At 44.5% G+C, this 16,682-nt stretch overlaps 1 long non-coding RNA gene across 1 annotated transcript; it reads right to left on the bottom strand.

Annotated features, from left to right (window-relative positions):
* Positions 1-438: 438 nt before the first annotated feature.
* Positions 439-9,165, bottom strand: LOC112427990 (uncharacterized). The gene is made up of 3 exons (XR_003019794.2): positions 9,030-9,165; positions 8,208-8,290; positions 439-782 (listed from the first exon to the last, which is right to left on the bottom strand). It is a non-coding gene; the product is annotated as an uncharacterized lncRNA (long non-coding RNA).
* Positions 9,166-16,682: the final 7,517 nt, after the last annotated feature.

Below are 16,682 nucleotides of genomic sequence, written 5' to 3' on the forward strand. Positions count from 1 at the left end.
ATATTCCACATTCGTCCTGAAGCTGAAAATGTGGCTGTGTATGTGCAGCTAATATATCATGAAAGAGTGTGACCATAGTCAGAATGGTCTATGGAGTATGGAGATGTGAATTCTGCAGGGGTGTTCTATTGATCTACATCAGTCGAGCAAAAGTAGGAGATACTCTTTCTGAATGCAGGTAGATGTGTTGCACTGATTTTCAGGCTCCTTGAAACTATTAGTTGTGACCCTTTCCCAAGGCCACCACACTACACAACTCTGAGAAGCACCAGGCACATGGAAAACAAGAGGAAAGGTAACTCCTGAAGCTGGGTGGTGTGGCAGCCCTGAATCCTAATATTGAGTGGCCATCTCCCAGCTGTCTTTGGCCACCTCTGTCTAAACAGCTCAAGGGCGCATCAATAATCTACGTTTTCCTAACCGAGCACACTCCTTACTTCCCTATCCTCGCTTCCCTCTGACCCCCAGTCCCCTGTGTGGTCTTCATCTTGATGGTGAAGCGTTGTCACCCCTTGGTCACCTCCATTGCATTTGCTTTCTTATTCCCTAAGCTCAGTCAGCTACATGGCCAAGTGACACATCCTTCCCCTTTTGCTCTGTCAAGCTTCTGTAACTGGCATCCTTAACCTTTGGGACCTCATAGAATATTCTCAGCTGAGAAGCTCTCTGACGGCTTCCTCTGGCTTGGGGACTCTCCTCCTTTAGATGAGAGCTGGGTAGAACATCGTCCCAGTCAACTTCTCAGAACTCAGTGTTGATTGCGGACCTTCATTCTTTCTTTCCTAGTGCATACAGGATAAAATTCAGACAGCTTAGTGCAAGGTATTTCACTTTAAGATCCCCAAATGCTTACAAACTTACCTCCTGATTATTTCTGTGCAAGGACCCCATGCTTGTGACTCAAGGCCATGCTCCTTTCCTTCATGATTTTGCATTTGTTTTTCCACTGTCCTCTAGAAAGTCTGTTCTCCCATCTCCTCCCATCAAAGTTCTCACCATCAGTTCTACTATACGTGGGTACCTGGGCACCCTTCCTACAGTACCTCTGTGCCACACAACTCAGACTTCCTATACTGAAAGTTGGATTTGCCCTTTTCATTCTGAAAACACAGCCAGTTGTCATGTTTTTCCTTTTCGGAGCTGAAAACATAGGCAGACAGACTCAATTACCATAGGTTGGAGGTTGAATCAATCCACAGCATTTCAAGCTTCTGCTGGAGAATCCTGAATTATCCTTCTGAGGAAAATTACAAAATGAAAGGTTTTTTTAAATTGACATTTTATGACTCCAAGAACAGAGTGAGCAAATGCAGTGTTAAAGAGTTGGGTATATATAGCTATTTAGGGCTTGTCTTTTTAAATAAAATTTAAGAAACATGAAGCTTCCAAAGGTAGTCAACTGTTACCCAGACTGTCTTACTTTATCTGAGTACTATAACCTTCCACTTGAAGGCATGTAATGGTCACAGTGATTGGGCAATACTGTGTATCGATTATTTCATATAATGTGTTTATTTGTAAGAAATGGAATTTGCTTGCTAATGTTGTATATGAACTCAGCAGCCTTCTGCTAATATAGTTCTAAGCAGTAGACAATATATTGCTAAGTTTATATGTTAAATATTGTAAAGGTGACAGATTCCTTTGTTGCTCTGAAAATGTGAGACTTTGATTTACCTTTCTCTTTTTAGGCATACTTTACCCAAAAATGCGACCCTAGCATATTCAACGCAAACAAACTGAAATCTATTATTTCTAGCATTTTCTCTAGACTAGAAGACAAAATATAATTAATTTATAGGTTGCTTTTCTAATTTATTAATCTCAACAATAATCCAAATTTATCTGAAGCCCATTTTCTATTTAGTATCATTTTGTTGTTGCTTTTTTTTCTTTTTCTTTTTCTTTTTCTTTTCTTTTTCTTCTTTTTCTTTCTTTTTTTTTTTTTTTTTTTTTTTTTTTTTTGAGATGGAGTCTCTTGTTGCCCAGCCTGGAGTGCAGTGGTGCAACCTCAGCTCACTGCAATCTCTGCCTCTCAGACTCAAGCGATTGTCCTGCCTCAGCTTCCCCAGTAGCTGGGATTACAGGCACACATCACCACACCCAGCTAATTTTTTTAAAATGTATTTTTAATACAGACAGGGTTTCCCCATGTTGTCCAGGCTGGTCTCGAACGCCTGACCTCAGGTGATCCACCCGCCTCTGCTTCCCAAAGTGCTGTGATTACAGGTGTGAGCTACCACATCTGGCCTGTTTTGTTTATTTGTTTTGTTTTGTTTTTTCTAACCAGTGTCTTTACATTTGGATCATTCACAGTGAAATTCCTCTTTTTTTTTCTTTCAGTAACGGCATCTCCAACCCTATTTCTCATGAACTGTGTTCTGTTAAACAGTTTCAGGAATAGTTTTCTCTCCTGTCTATCTAAAGACACGTGTTGAGTTTTCAGCCTTTTGTTTCCAAATTGAGTCACCGTGTCTCATTCCTATTTTTAATGCAAAACATCCTGTATCTATTTTTCAGGCTACTGCATGTGTCTCCCTCTTTTTAGCCTGTCTGTAGTGATGTTCTGTTAGCTTTGTGGCTGTGGAGTGTCTGTGCCTTTTCCACCTTAGGAGATCTCTCAGGGACGCTCCTTATAAAGTGTGGGCATGGGGTAGCTACCATATGTGTGAATAAATTTTTAAAAATACTGTACATAGTATGCAGACATGGCATTGACCACTTATTCCAAAGTCATGTGCATTAGCTTAGAAATTGTAAATTGTGTCAGATTGAACGTATGGTTGTCTGTTTGGCCAGATGTCCTCATTGTCTGATGAGAACTTCTTGTCTTGACATCTGGACGTTGGTGTCAGATGATTGTTTGGGAGCAGGCCTGTGCATGGTGGGATCCCTACTTTCGACCACTGGATGCCAGTAACATCTCCCTCTCCCAAAGGTGACCACTCAAAATAAATATCTCCAGACATTGCGAGATGTCCCTGTGGGGGGACTGTGTGTGGCAAAATCATTCCTGGCTGAGAAAACCATCCAAGAGTAGGTACTAATTAAGGATAGATGTCCAATGCCAACATAGAGAAAGAAGAACATGTAGAAATGAAAGGCATTTAGAGTCCAGCCTATTGACGACTGTCAGAATACATTAAATACATCACATTATTCTGAGGCAAAACATTCTTTTTGAGTGATTTTGGTATGTGTCTGCTTAACAGCAGTTTCAAAGGAAAAGAGTTTTGCTTGAAGTGAGAATTTATCCAAAGGTGAAATAAGAAGATCACATCCAACATTTGTCCTAGAAATATTGAGAATTCTTTTGCTCTTGACAGTAGAGGGAGGGCTTTTTTTCCTTCATTTAAAATTTTTTTTTCACTTTTGGTCCATCAGGAATATCTCAGATTCAGAATAAAGTATTGGTATTCCACAGAAGACAAGGAAAAAGGCTCAATGCCCCAGCTCTTGGTTGCAAATATTGTGCAGAAAGATTTCCCTGAGTGCCAAGAAAGGGAAATTTTTTCCTTTTTAGCAAAAAGTGTAAAAACCTCAGTTAACTCACAGAAATAAAAAGGACACAGGGACTTGACTGTCAATCAAAAACAGTTGCAAGAAATCAGGGATCCGTGGGCAGAACCGGTTTTAAATAACTCACTCTCTCCACTTGGCTCAGCCTCGTTCCCCTGAAAACAGAAGCCTGGCCAGGTCGTTAGCACCAGGCAGAAAGGACGGCGCCCAGCTCCCCGGAAGGGCGCTTGTGGTTCCCTGCACACAGCTGGTGATGCCCAGGGTTGCAGGGCATTGCTGGACCCACACAGGCACCCATGGTGCCTTCAGTCTTCCTGCTTGTTGATGTCCACCTTTCTTCTAATCCTATACAAGGGGCAGAAAACCTGTTCTCGAGCTGGTTTTGTTCAGATTCTGGGGTAAGGAAAAGATCATTGTACATACAGGCTGAGTAAGGTGGAAGGGAATTTTGAAATAAAGTGAAGTTTTGAGTTTTTAAAGCTGGCACTGCTGGTCCTGGACACACGCCATGAAGTGGACAAACCCTTCCGTCCATGAGTGGCAGCTCTCAGCTCTGTCCTTAAACCATGTTGTTGGCCTCCATCCTAATGGATATTGTGAAGCATTTTTTCCCACTTAAAGGAGACTGTATTTATCACTTAGAAAGCAGAGCAACCTGGAGCCTAGTGAGCCTTCCTCCGCTTCATCAGATGCCCTTGATTTCACTTCCTCTGCTTTAGAACATTAATTACATGGCCCTCAGCATAGGGAGGGTTTGTAACCAAGATTCCTTTCTTGCCTATAAGCCACAGAATAGAGTCTCACCCACCGGAGATGGAGCCACGGAGAAGGCACAGCTGTGCCCTTCCAGAGCCTTTCCCGATATGGACTTGCTGATTATCTTCACGATGTTCTAAGACGCTGACCCCAGAGGGGCCGCCCGGATTTCGGATCTCAAGGAAAACTCTGAATATTCTTCAGTCTCTCACACCTGGCAAAGCGCGGGGAACCAAGCTCGCCTCCAGTTTGCCCACCAAATATCTTGGAGTCTCCAGCAAGACTATGCACTTCAGTTTCTTCGCCCATGCAGCATGGGGGAAGGTGACCCCCTTCCTCCCACGTGGACACTTTAGTGATGGTCAAATTCAGCAACATGTGCTTGTATGAAGTATGAAAGTCAGCCCTGAGCCATAATAGCCTCCCCCAAAGTAGTCACAGAGCTATCAAAATTCAGTGTTAGAAAAGTCAATCAAGCAAGCTGAACTCAAAGTTGTCCACCAGGAGATTCTAGAAAAGGATGGGCTTTCCTGGGCTGAGGCTCTGACTTGCCTTTATTCAAACATCATTCAGCAAACACTGATGACCCTATCCTATGTAGTGTGGAGGTCAGGGGAGCGATCCGAAAGACACAGCGTCCTACCATCAAACCACTGCGTGCATTCCCGTGGGGCCCCAGCAGAGCAAAGCCAGCTCACTGATGGGCATGACCCAGCCCAGGGAGACGTCCAGGTGGCAGAGGGAAGGCTGCACTTGACTCTCATTTGCCAACTAAGGATTTTTCCAAAGGGTTTAAACCCATCGCCTTCTCATTTGAGCTGGCTCCTTTGTGGCATGTGGAAGGCACCTCCCAGGGCTCGCTCGGGAGGAAGGGGAGCTTGACAGCCTTCCTTGTGTCGCAGGCCTCCAGACTGACAAAGTCTGAAACGGGCACAGGCAGGGCCCCGACCAGTGCTCCAGAACTGATGTTTCCTGGACGTGGCAAAGGTGCTGGCAGTCAGGAAAGAGTACCAGTGTGTTGGTGCTCGGAAGCAGTTCCTGAAGATCTCAGTCTTTGGCTGTCCCCAGCACACCTCCTGACACCGGGAATCTCCACACACCTGAGCCAGCTGCTGCCTTCCAGAACCCACCAGTTCAGGAGGCCCAATTCTCCTTCAAGAATAGTCTTCCTTACACATGGTGCACAGTAGTCTCCCCCAGTACATGGTCCATGGGTCAGAAATTACGTTGCTCCCTCCACGGCGGCTGCTGTGCTCGTTCACCCGCAGACTCGCTCCCCTGGCAACCCTCCCTCCCCGTGGCTGGCTGGCTGTGGCTGGTGGCTGCTCCAGGGTGCCGCAGCACCGTTCCCGCTGTGCTGTAAGCCCACAGGCCCTCCCACAGGATGCTCTGGTGGAGACACCACATTCTGGCTCCACGTTACACCGTGTGGCTTTCAGAGCTGCTAAGGCCTCTCTTCTAGAAGGCACCATTGCACGTCCCCTCTCAAGTCTCCTCCCATCCTGCCAGGGGCTGGCAGGGGCCCTGCGTGTCTGGACAGCACTCCAGCACCGGATTGCCCTTCCGCATCTGACAACAATGCTCTGTGTGTTAGAAACCCAGATTTTCTGTAGCCTCTGGGTACGAGTGACGGTAATTGCCAAGTCACAGAGGGAGTTGCCACAGAGCTGGAGGTGAAGCGTCTGACCCAGAGTCTCCTTGTGTGAGTGTGGACGTAGGAGGAGAAATCAGGTCCCTGAATTGGATTATCTTCCTAGAATAAGCATTCCTGTTAAGTTCTTCTCTCCGTCATTCTCCCTGCCTGCGGCTAGCCCCTTTCTGTCCTCTGAAATTGCTTCCTGTGTCTCCCACTTTTACTCTGTCTTGAATAGGAAAAAGAATACAGCAGGAATAGACTGGGTGTGTGCCTTATGCTGGCTTTGTTTGTCGTCTTAATTTTTCAGATCTTTGCTGTAGGTGCTGTAATGGGAAAGGCAAGCACTGCCTTCAGTGGATAACTATTATTAATTTAAAATCTACATGCTAAATGTGAGCAAGGAGAAGCCCAGGTCATTATCAAGATTCTAACACACACAGAAAAATGAGTTGGGCACCTGCCGGTTATAAATCCTCTCCTCTAAGAGATATTTGCAGCTGACTAAGATGATCCTGATGTAATGGAAGCATTTAATGTAGAAAATGTTGTTCTATTTCTCTTCTTGATAGCACCAGACAACCAGGGCGTTGAGGCGGGGGAGAAGAGCTAGAGAGGAAGGCTGCCCAAGAAAAGCAATATGTTTGCTACACTGATCAATAAGAAGATTAACTTACCCAAGTAGAAGATGTATCAATCTTATTATTGATCAGTTTAGCACACATATTGGTGTGCTGGTGTAGGGTTACAGAGCTGTCTGGGCAGCGCTTCATCAGGTCCTGAGTAGATAGCTATTCCTGGTGGCAACCGTGGGACCTCATGCTTGTGGTGCACACATCAATAGCAGAGGTCACCTGCCTTCTCTTCCCATTCAAGATGATCTCTGGAGAAGGGGACTGAGGGAGAGTGAGGTGGGATTGTGTCAGTGGGCAGCATGTACCGGATTCAAGGTTAATCAACAAGCTCTTGTTTAGTGAGGGACTTCCGGGACCCATATTCAAAAAAGATAATAGTAATACAAGCTTCTACGTGTTGCGTATTTGCTGAGAGCTCAGAGAAAATCATTTTAAGCCTGCACATTTGTGACTCAGCGGTGATCATTGAATATACCCTATACCTGAGTGCTGAGAAGTAGACTCATGTTTATTTTCAGAAATAGCGGAAAAAAAAAAAAAAGCTGACAGGTTTTATTCTTTAGAAATAGCTATGATTTAACTGTCTTTGGACAAATGGCAAATACTGTATTTCGAATCACAGATATGAAATAATTAAGAAGTTTTTGAGGTGATATTTCATGTAGCTTTTAAAATTATGTGTTCATTCAATAAATATTTACTGCACACAAAGTCTAAATCTTTTGGCTTGTGACAAGAGATCAATCCACTCTGTACTTGTAGTGCTAATCCACTTTGAGAATGAGTGAATGGAGCAGAATGAGATGACATCATTCCAGGAGCTAAAGAACTTCTTTCCCCCACCCTCAGCTACAACTCCAAGGAAAGGGCAAATCCTCAGATTAATTCTTCACAATTGTTATTATCTGCAACTTGAGTAATCATATTATAGAACTAAATTTCGTTCCTAGTTAATTCCACAATGGTTTGGCTCATTTCACCTCATTTCATAATAGATAAATACTTGGCCCAAGATCCTTTGCTTCTTGTTTCCCTTCAAAACCTTAGAACTGAAGCTCATTCCAGAGGGACTCGGATACCATCCCATCCTAAGGTATTACAGACAGGATGAACGCACTGTGGTTCTTGCAGGGGGGAGATTGTGCTTACATACAAGGAAGACGAAGGTTGCCTCTTTCTCTGAGGAACTCTTGGTCCCTCTGGGGAATTCCCTTGGTCATCCAGGAGAAAAGAGTCCAGGGCTGCTGTATGTGTTAGTGGCTGACATCCACCGTGTTAGTGTCAGTGTGTGTTAGTGGGTGATGTCCACCATGCTAGCGTGAGTGTTAGGGGCGGTGTTGCGGAGGCCTCACCAGGTGAGGACAGAAGACAGGGGCCTGTGAGCGTGACTTTTTTATCTGGTATAATTTTACATGCTTAGGCAGAGAAAGTGAGAGGATCACCTACTAGTTAATTCATCCAAAAATATTTCTTGGATGCTAAATATTTTGCCAAGAATTGAGAGTGAAAGATGAAAATAGTTGTTCACTGCCTTCAAAAAAAAAAAAAAAGAAAAAAGGAGAGTCTAGAAGGGAAGGAGACCTGGGTGGCCATGTGCATTTAGAGGGGCGTCTTAGGGCATGGTGCTTCTTTCTGTCTGGGTGCAGGGGCCGTCGTGCACTCACCTCGTGACAGTCTTCCTAGTGGGAAAGATTATTTCAGTGACCTCCATTAGTTGTGTCAAAGCAAGGCAGAAATCATCCTTGTTCTAGGAAAAGGGAACAAACAAATCTACCTCATGATGTGTCTGGTTTATGCTCCGAGCATCAACCAGAGCTTCCTGGTTGTCAGAGTGCCCCCAGATGAATTGCTGTCTGGGAGACCCCCTACTTTGCTTTTTCCAGAGGTAGTGAGAGATAGATTGGGCAATGGCTTGTCACCAGGCACAGTAAGCCTGGATTGGTTACCTAAAAAGAGTCACCTGTATGGATCCTTCTAAACCTAAGGGATTATAAGTCTGTTAAGTGATCAGTGAAAAAAAAAGTAAAATTGCATTCAAAAGTGTGTTTACCTTGTGGGTAACTAACGAAGCAGTGAAATCAATGGCTCCACAAAAGCCAGAGGTTTAGAAACAAGATCTCCAAAGCCGCTCCTCAATGAGATACCTGGACCTAACTAAACAAAATGTTTGTCTGCAGCTCAAAAGATTTATTTCTGTCATTCTTAAACAGTGAGACATCTCCAAACCTGCAGACAATTGCTCACGTGCTGTCAGCTGCCTCTCCAGGCTGTGAGGACGTCATCGCTGAACTGCCTCTCCTCTTACACTCCATTCCCCTTTGGGGTCAACATCACACATTTCTAGAATAGCTAACTGTGTTGAAGAGGATAGCTTTTGACCACAGAACTGAGTCTTTCTCTTTGCACAGAGCTAATTGGCCATAAGGGGCCTGAGTCTCTATCTTGCTCTCATTAGCACCAAATTTTAACTAAATGGCCCAGCTGACCCATGTCCAGAGCCAACTTCCTCATCAAATGGTAAGATGAAAGTCCTCTGCGGCACTTGTCATTCATTAGCATTTACATGGTGATGGTGGAGGCTCTGGAGGCTGTGGGTCTGAGGGGAACACACTGGAAAACTTCCTTCAAATTTGGCGTCCTGCATTTTTATGACGTGCCTGGGACGCCTGAATAGGACATTATATGGCAAGTAAGAAATAAACAATTGGAAGCCGTTTGCCTGAGACAGTGCCCGAATGAGAGTGTGCCCCAGCTCCAGGAAACCAAGCCGAGGGAGGATGATTAACGCTGGCCTCACACAGCCTGCTTAGGCTCAGAATGATTCATTTTTGGCCAATATTGTGGGCAGCCTAGATATGTCTAAAGAGCGCGAGGCCTACGGGATGCCGAGTGAAGTTTGCTGAATGTATTTGGAGGGATTGGCCATGGGACACAAAGGTCCTTCATTCCTGCATTCATTTATTCCTTCACTGGCTCACCGCTTCCTGGGCACAGGTGATGTGTAGAGGGTGAGCCGGGGCAGGGATGTGCAGGTGGGGGCCCGGGTTTCTGGGAGCCTGATCTCAAGGCTAATGCATAGCTATTGAGGGACGGCGTTGGGATCTCTGCGTTCTTCATCCCCTGCACAGTGTGTCTGGATGTCCTCAGCATTGTGATCCACATTGGCTCCTGCGAGTCTCTCCTGTGGACATAATTTCCAGGACTCTCCCTGCCTCACTGGTATAGTACCGAGAACACAGATGGACACATCGCGAGTGCTGAAGGGAGAGGAGGCTGGCAGTGGTTCTCACCACACTCTGGCTATACTCGAGCTAGCAAAGGCATGGGAATTAAGTTGTGACATATCTGTAAGTGTTCGCTGTCTGGAAAGAGAATAAATGGTAGAATTATAAACACTCAAAGGAGCCTGATGGACTGCCTTAGCCTGAGCTCCTTGGAGCGAGGCATGCAGTGGTTTGCAGGCAGGAGCTGGGGAGGTGTCTTCGTGAAGAGGCAGGGTTGAGCAGGAGAAGAAGCTGGCATTGAATGAGCTGCAGCTGAGGCCTCGGCGATCCTGGAGCTTCGATGATCCTCGGGCTTGACTGGAGGTTGTCATCAAGCCAGTGGCTATGCCCTGAGAAGGGGTGTGAACGTAGGCAAGTCAATTCTGTGAGCTTTTAGCAGGCAATATTTTCAACATCTGGGGGATGCTGCCTCGACCCTGAGGTGGGGATCCAGGTGGAGAACCCCCATGTTCACCACAAGGATCACCCGGTCTGATACTCCATCCCCTCACGAGCCCCCGCTGTCATGCTTCTGACCGATGGTCACCCGGTTTCTGTTGGAAACTTCCAGGAATGATGGTCCTGCCTCCATACAAATGAGTCTATTCTGTTTTAGCCGAATTATCAAGCTATCAGACATGTCTTTCTTTTATTGAGCTAAATATGTCTTTCTACAGTTTTCACCCTTCACTGACACAGGTACAAGAGGATAAGACATCCGCTGGCCCTATCTGTGGTAGAATAAGTTCATTTCTCCTTTCTATTCATACCCTTTAAATAATCAATGCCAGTTACCATGTCCCTTTAGTAACTTTTTGTCTCTCAGCTAAGTAATAGCTACGGTAACATCAGAGCATAATCACAGGAGTGATTTAAAAGACTCAGGGAAAAAAGATCTCTGGAATAATCTTAGAATTTATTTAGTCTTTGGTGGGTTAAGAGTCAGTATGAATGGCTATGCTAGAGCAGGGCCCGTGTTCTGATGGCCAGAGCCGGGCGCAGGTGGTGGTACGGAATCCATCTCATGTGTTGTGGAGTGCCTGGCCCTGAAGGATAAAGTTTGGTGATGAGGGTGGACCATGATTTCTGCTCCAGAGCGTTACTTTCCAGATAATTGCCAGAAGTGAATCCAGTGACATTTTAGTCCTACCCACATTAGGCAATGCCACCGCCCCCCATGGCTTTGTATGCAATGCAATCGCCATCCTTTTTGTGGCTCACAAAAGCAGCTGGACATAATAACATTTCTGTCTGGGGACTTCCTTTTTTCTCTTTTTTTTTTTTTGAGATGGAGTCTCACCCTGTCACCCATCACCCAGGCTGGAGTACAATGGTGCTGTCTTGGCTCACTGCAACCTCTGCCCCCTGGGTTCAAGTGATTCTCATGCCTCAGCCTCTCGAGTAGCTGGGATTACAGGTGTGTGCCACCATTCCTGGCTAATTTTTGTGTTTTTAGGAGAGATGGGGTTTCATCATGTTGGTCAGGCTGGTCTTGAACTCTTGACCTCAGGTGATCTGCCTGCCTTGGCCTCCCAAAGTACTGGGATTACAGACATGAGCTACAACACCCGACCTGTCTAGGGACTTTCTGTGATGCTGTGATGTAGACAGATACTCTGCGAGGGCAGAGTATGTTGCCTTCTTCCATGAAACTGAAAAATCCACAATACAAAAAACAGAATGGCAAAGTGTCCCTCACAGGTGGGTGTGAGTGGCTCTTCCTTTCAGGCTGTAGTTTATGTAGCTGCAGCTGGACGTGCCCACCTTGGACGGAATCACCTGGGGCGCCCCCATGCTCTCTGCAATGCACATGTGTAGAGCTGTCATCACGCTTGAGAACTGGAAAGTCCGTCCTCAAGAGCTGTGTTTTCATGGAAAGATAGAAACGTAAAGAGCTTAACTGTCCTTGCTTTCATCATCTGTGCAAGGAGGAGACTGGAATCGATGATCTTCAGGTGTCTTTCACTTTAAGGATCTTGGAAATGATTTGAAATACACACACACAAAAAACACATACACAAATACACACACAACACATACGTACACAAAAAACCCACAAACATATATATATATATGTGTGTGTGTGTGTGTGTGTCTATATATATATGTATACACATACACACATTTCATCGTTATCTACCTATCCATCTATCTGATTTAATCATAGGTTATGGCTGGGCACAGTGGCTCACACCCATAATTGCAATGCTTTAGGAGGCCAAGGCCAGAGGATCTCTTGAGGCCAGAAGTTTGAGGCTAGCCTGGGCAACATAAGGAGATGTCTATCTCTACAAAGAAAAGTAGCCCAGTGGCCCAGCATGATGAAAAGCACCCTTAGTGTCAGCTACTCGGGAGGCTGAGGCGGAAGGATTGCTTAGGCCCAGGAGTTTGAGGCTGCAGTGAGCTATGAACACATCACTGAACTCCAGCCTGGGTGATAGAGCAAGACTCCATCTCTCAAAAATAAATAAATAAATATATATGTATGTATAAATATATATACACACACACACATATATATATAGTGATAAGAAGTATTAAATAGAAAAAAAACCAAAACACCTTGACCATACTATCTTTAAATCCAAAATTAATACAATGTAATTAGTCAAGCAATTATGTCTGGATGTGTAAATAGCAGTTTTGCTTTTGGGAGGTGTACTTTCCTCCTGGTCACCCGCCTTGTTCTTCATACTGACTGTCTCCCATCTGTGAAGCCCGCAGTAGAACCACTCTCATTTCTACTTTACAGACTCCAAGGAAAGGGATCTGAGTGTTCTGTTTTGGTCACATACCCAGCCAGGCCTGGAGATCAAATCGTTGAGGGAGGGCATTAGCCCAGCCTGGGCCAGGTATCCACCTGAAGCCATCAGCAGTGGCAGGGGCATGCTGGACAATGGCTGTTCTTCTGGGTGGGATGCCTGGGAGGGCAGGGGTCACCGTGGAGTTCAGCTGGCTGTACAGGGGGTTAACATACAGAGACATCTGTGTACTGACGGGTAAATAGAAGTTGCCGTGAGTGCCCAGATGCCACAACTTAGCCAGCTGGGCCTCTGAGATCCCTGACACCTCCTCCCATCTAGCACCTAAAAGGATGACAGATGGGATTGCAGGGTACTCCAGGCCCCTGCTCAGACACCAAGGCATGTCCCTTTGGGTCCCTTTGGTTGGTGAGTAGCCACTGTGTAAGACCGTTCAGTGTTTTGTTACTGCTAACCCTGGAATAGGGATGTTGTAGGGAGAGGGGGCTTGGGTGGCAGGAATGCTATGAGTTCTCAGAAAAGCAGAGAGGTCAGAGCTGCAGACAAAACTCCGTTTCCAGTACAGTCCTGTGGGTTTGACCCTTGCAGCGGGACTTCCACCAAGCATTTTGTGTTTCTAAGCCTCTGCTTCCTTATGTCTACAAGGGGTAAAATTCCATTCAGCCCTGTGGTGTGTAAAGTGCTTGGTATACAGTAACCCAAAATAAGTGATCATAATAGGCATATGGGTTTTAGAATCATCATCTTCCTAAAAAAATGCACCTGGCAGGAGGCTGAGATGTTAGAATGTGATGCTGCACTCACAAGGCCCAGAACCGAGGGTGTGGTTTGAAGAGGATTGGAGCCCTTGCCCGCTGCTCCCACTGCAAGCCCCATGGAGCAACCGGAGAACCTGCGATGGGGTGAAAATGGTAGAACCAGCTGAGGAGACCTATTCTGTCAGCATGGAACTAGTATGGGTGACTACAAGTACAGTCCATTTTTGGATGGCAACTTCCCAAAATCTCGTCCATGTAGGGTAGGAGTTATCAGCCAAGGGTGATTTTTTTCCCTCAAGGCACCTTCAGCTGTTTCTGGAAACAGCTTTGGGTGTCACAGCCAGGAGAATAGGGGCTACTGGTCTCGTGGGTGGAGGCCAGGGATGATACTGAAGCCCCTACACGGCACAGGGACCCTCACAGTGGAGAATTATTGGACATCAAATGCCTCCAGGGGCTCTGGAGGAAGGCGGCTGTGCTGATGGGCAGGCGTCAGCAGTGAGACTCTGTTTGGCTCCCTTTGGCAGCCAGGCGTGACATGCTTGGTCGAATCAAGGACTTGAAAGCTGCCATGATCATAAAACTGCAGCGTTCAGGCCCAGGGTGTCCAATGAGGGGACAAGAGTTTCCCCAGCTCTTGGGTCACCAAAATATGACTTGGTATTAAAATTAATTTAAAATGCAATTCCTGTTTATCCAATAAACTCTACTGCCAAGCCCTGGGATGGGCACTGGGGATTCAGTAGTAAACCAGTTGGGTACCTTAACCTCATAAAGCTTAAATCCTAGAGTATAGCCCCAATCCCAGTGATTGTAGGTGATTACATGTTGGAGACAGAAGGTACAGCACAGTAAGGGACTGAAACAGGAAGACCTCGCTGGGGAGGGGACATTGCACCTGAGACCAGGTGAAGAGCGTGTGTGTTCAATGGGCCACTGATCCCCACTGAGGAGCAAGGATCAAGTAGAGCCTCCAGCACATCAGTTATCTGTCCAATTTTCCAATCAGAGGAGAAAGAAGAGGGAGCTAGAGGCCACGAGAGTTCCGAAGCATAAATAAATATACAGAAGAGGACTTTATGTATTCTTGATACTAGTGATCAGATAGAGATATTGCAAATGCTCTTTCACTGCGCATGGCTTGCATATTCACTCTATTTTTTTTTGAAACGGAGTCTCGCTCTGTTGCCCAGGCTGGAGTGCAGTGGCTGGATCTCAGCTCGCTGCAAGCTCCGCCTCCCGGGTTTACGCTGTTCTCCTGCCTCAGCCTCCCGAGTAGCTGGGACTACAGGCGCCCACCACCTCGCCTGGCTAGTTTTTTGCTTTTTTTTAGTAGAAACGGGGTTTCACTGGGTTATCCAGGATGGTCTCGATCTCCTGACCTCGTGATCCGCCCGTCTCGGCCTCCCAAAGTGCTGGGATTACAGGCTTGAGCCACCGTGCTCGGCCGCATATTCACTCTATTAACTGTATCTTTGCCTGAACAGAAATTCTCAATGTTAGTGAAGTCAAATTCATGCACATTTACTTTTATAGTTAGTGCTTTTGTGCAGTAGGCAAAGATTTCTTAAAATACTCCCATGTGTTGATTCCTAAAGGTTTTACCATTTTAAGTCTCAGATTTAGGGCTGCGATACAACTGGAATTGGTTTTGGGTAGGCTGTGAGGTTTGGGGTCATGGTTTATTTATTTATTTTTTGTTTTGTTTTTGGTCTTAGATGGATTTCCAATTGATCTAGTACTATTTATTAAAATGACCATCCTTCCCACCCCTGGATTGCCTAGCTGCTTGCACTGTAATAAGGTGATGAGTGTGGTCCATTTTCCGTCCTCTGTTTTGTCTCTATTGGTCTTCCCTGTCCTCTTCACCAATATCAAGTGGTCACAACAACTAGAGGTTTAAATAAGTCCTGACACTTAGTTCATAAGTCCTTGTTTTTCTCCAAGTTTGCTCTGGCTATTTTTGATTTTTAGCATTTCCATATAAATCACACATTCAGCAGGCCAATTCTGACATTGTCATGGCTGTCATCACCATCATCATCACCATCATCACCATCACCACCATCACCACCACCATCACCATCATCACCATCACCACCATCATCACCATCATCATCACCACCACCATCACCACCACCATCACCACCACCATCATCACCATCACCACCATTATCACCATCATCACCATCACCACCATCACCACCATCACCACCACCATCATCATCATCATCATCATCATTTCTGATGCCATTTTGCTCAGGATTGACTCAAATCTAGATCTCAACTTGTAGAAATTGTTCCTTTAAAAATATTAACCCTTCCAACATATGATCTTTGTATATTTCCTTATATAGATCTTCTTCCATTTTTCCTCATGTATGTTTTTTAGTTTTCAGTGTAGAGGTCTTGCATATCTCCTGTTAGGTTTCATTCTAAACATTGTATTGGTTTTGGTAATAATACACACAATTTGTCTTTTATGGTTTACTTTTCATCACTTGGCTAATCTATAGCATATATTCGAATTTTGTACCTTGACCTTATATTCAGAGTCCTGCTAAATGTTTATGTTTAATTGTTTGCAAATTGTTTTAGATTTTCTACATGCAAAAAGATGTCATTTTCAAATAAGAACAGTTTCATTTATTCCTAAGTGTATCTTTTATTTATTTTTCTTGGCATATTACATTTCTTTCCTTCCAATCTTTAAATATTTTATTTATATTTCTATGTTAATTACATGGTTGATCATATGATACATTTAATAAATGTTCTGCATTCACTTAAAAAAATTGAACATTCTTGTGTATGTTCATTATGTTGATTTTTTATAGTTTTGTACAAAATCATGTATTCTGTTTTTGTCTGCTTGTCCTACCAGTTATTTAAAGATTTATATTAAAATATCTAAGTATGAAAAAAGTTACACCCTCCATTGCCTCATTATAATTAATAAACCATATAAATAATTTTATCAAAACTTGAAAAAATTGAAAATGTTGTTATAACCTGTAACTAGCCTACTAACCAGTTAATTCACTTAACTTAATGAGCTGTCTTCTATCTAGAAACAACAGCTCTGACTGTCTCTACGTATATATTTATATTCATATGAATAGAAATATCTCGATATCTCCTGATGCTCAAAAAGATATGGATACTGCTTAAATAAATAGATCACGTTGTGACATGCAATAATCAAACATATTTGGACATACTTGATTATTCAAATTCTAAAATATGGAATAAATAATCCTAGTACATTTTATAATGAGAAAAACAACTATGTAGATATCATGAAAAGCAGGTCTTCATGAAATCAAGACAAAACTCAAGTAAGTAAATCTGAAGTG

Source organism: Macaca nemestrina, chromosome 6, assembly GCF_043159975.1.
Source record: "Macaca nemestrina isolate mMacNem1 chromosome 6, mMacNem.hap1, whole genome shotgun sequence".
In the NCBI taxonomy this organism is placed as follows: Eukaryota; Metazoa; Chordata; class Mammalia; order Primates; family Cercopithecidae; genus Macaca; species Macaca nemestrina.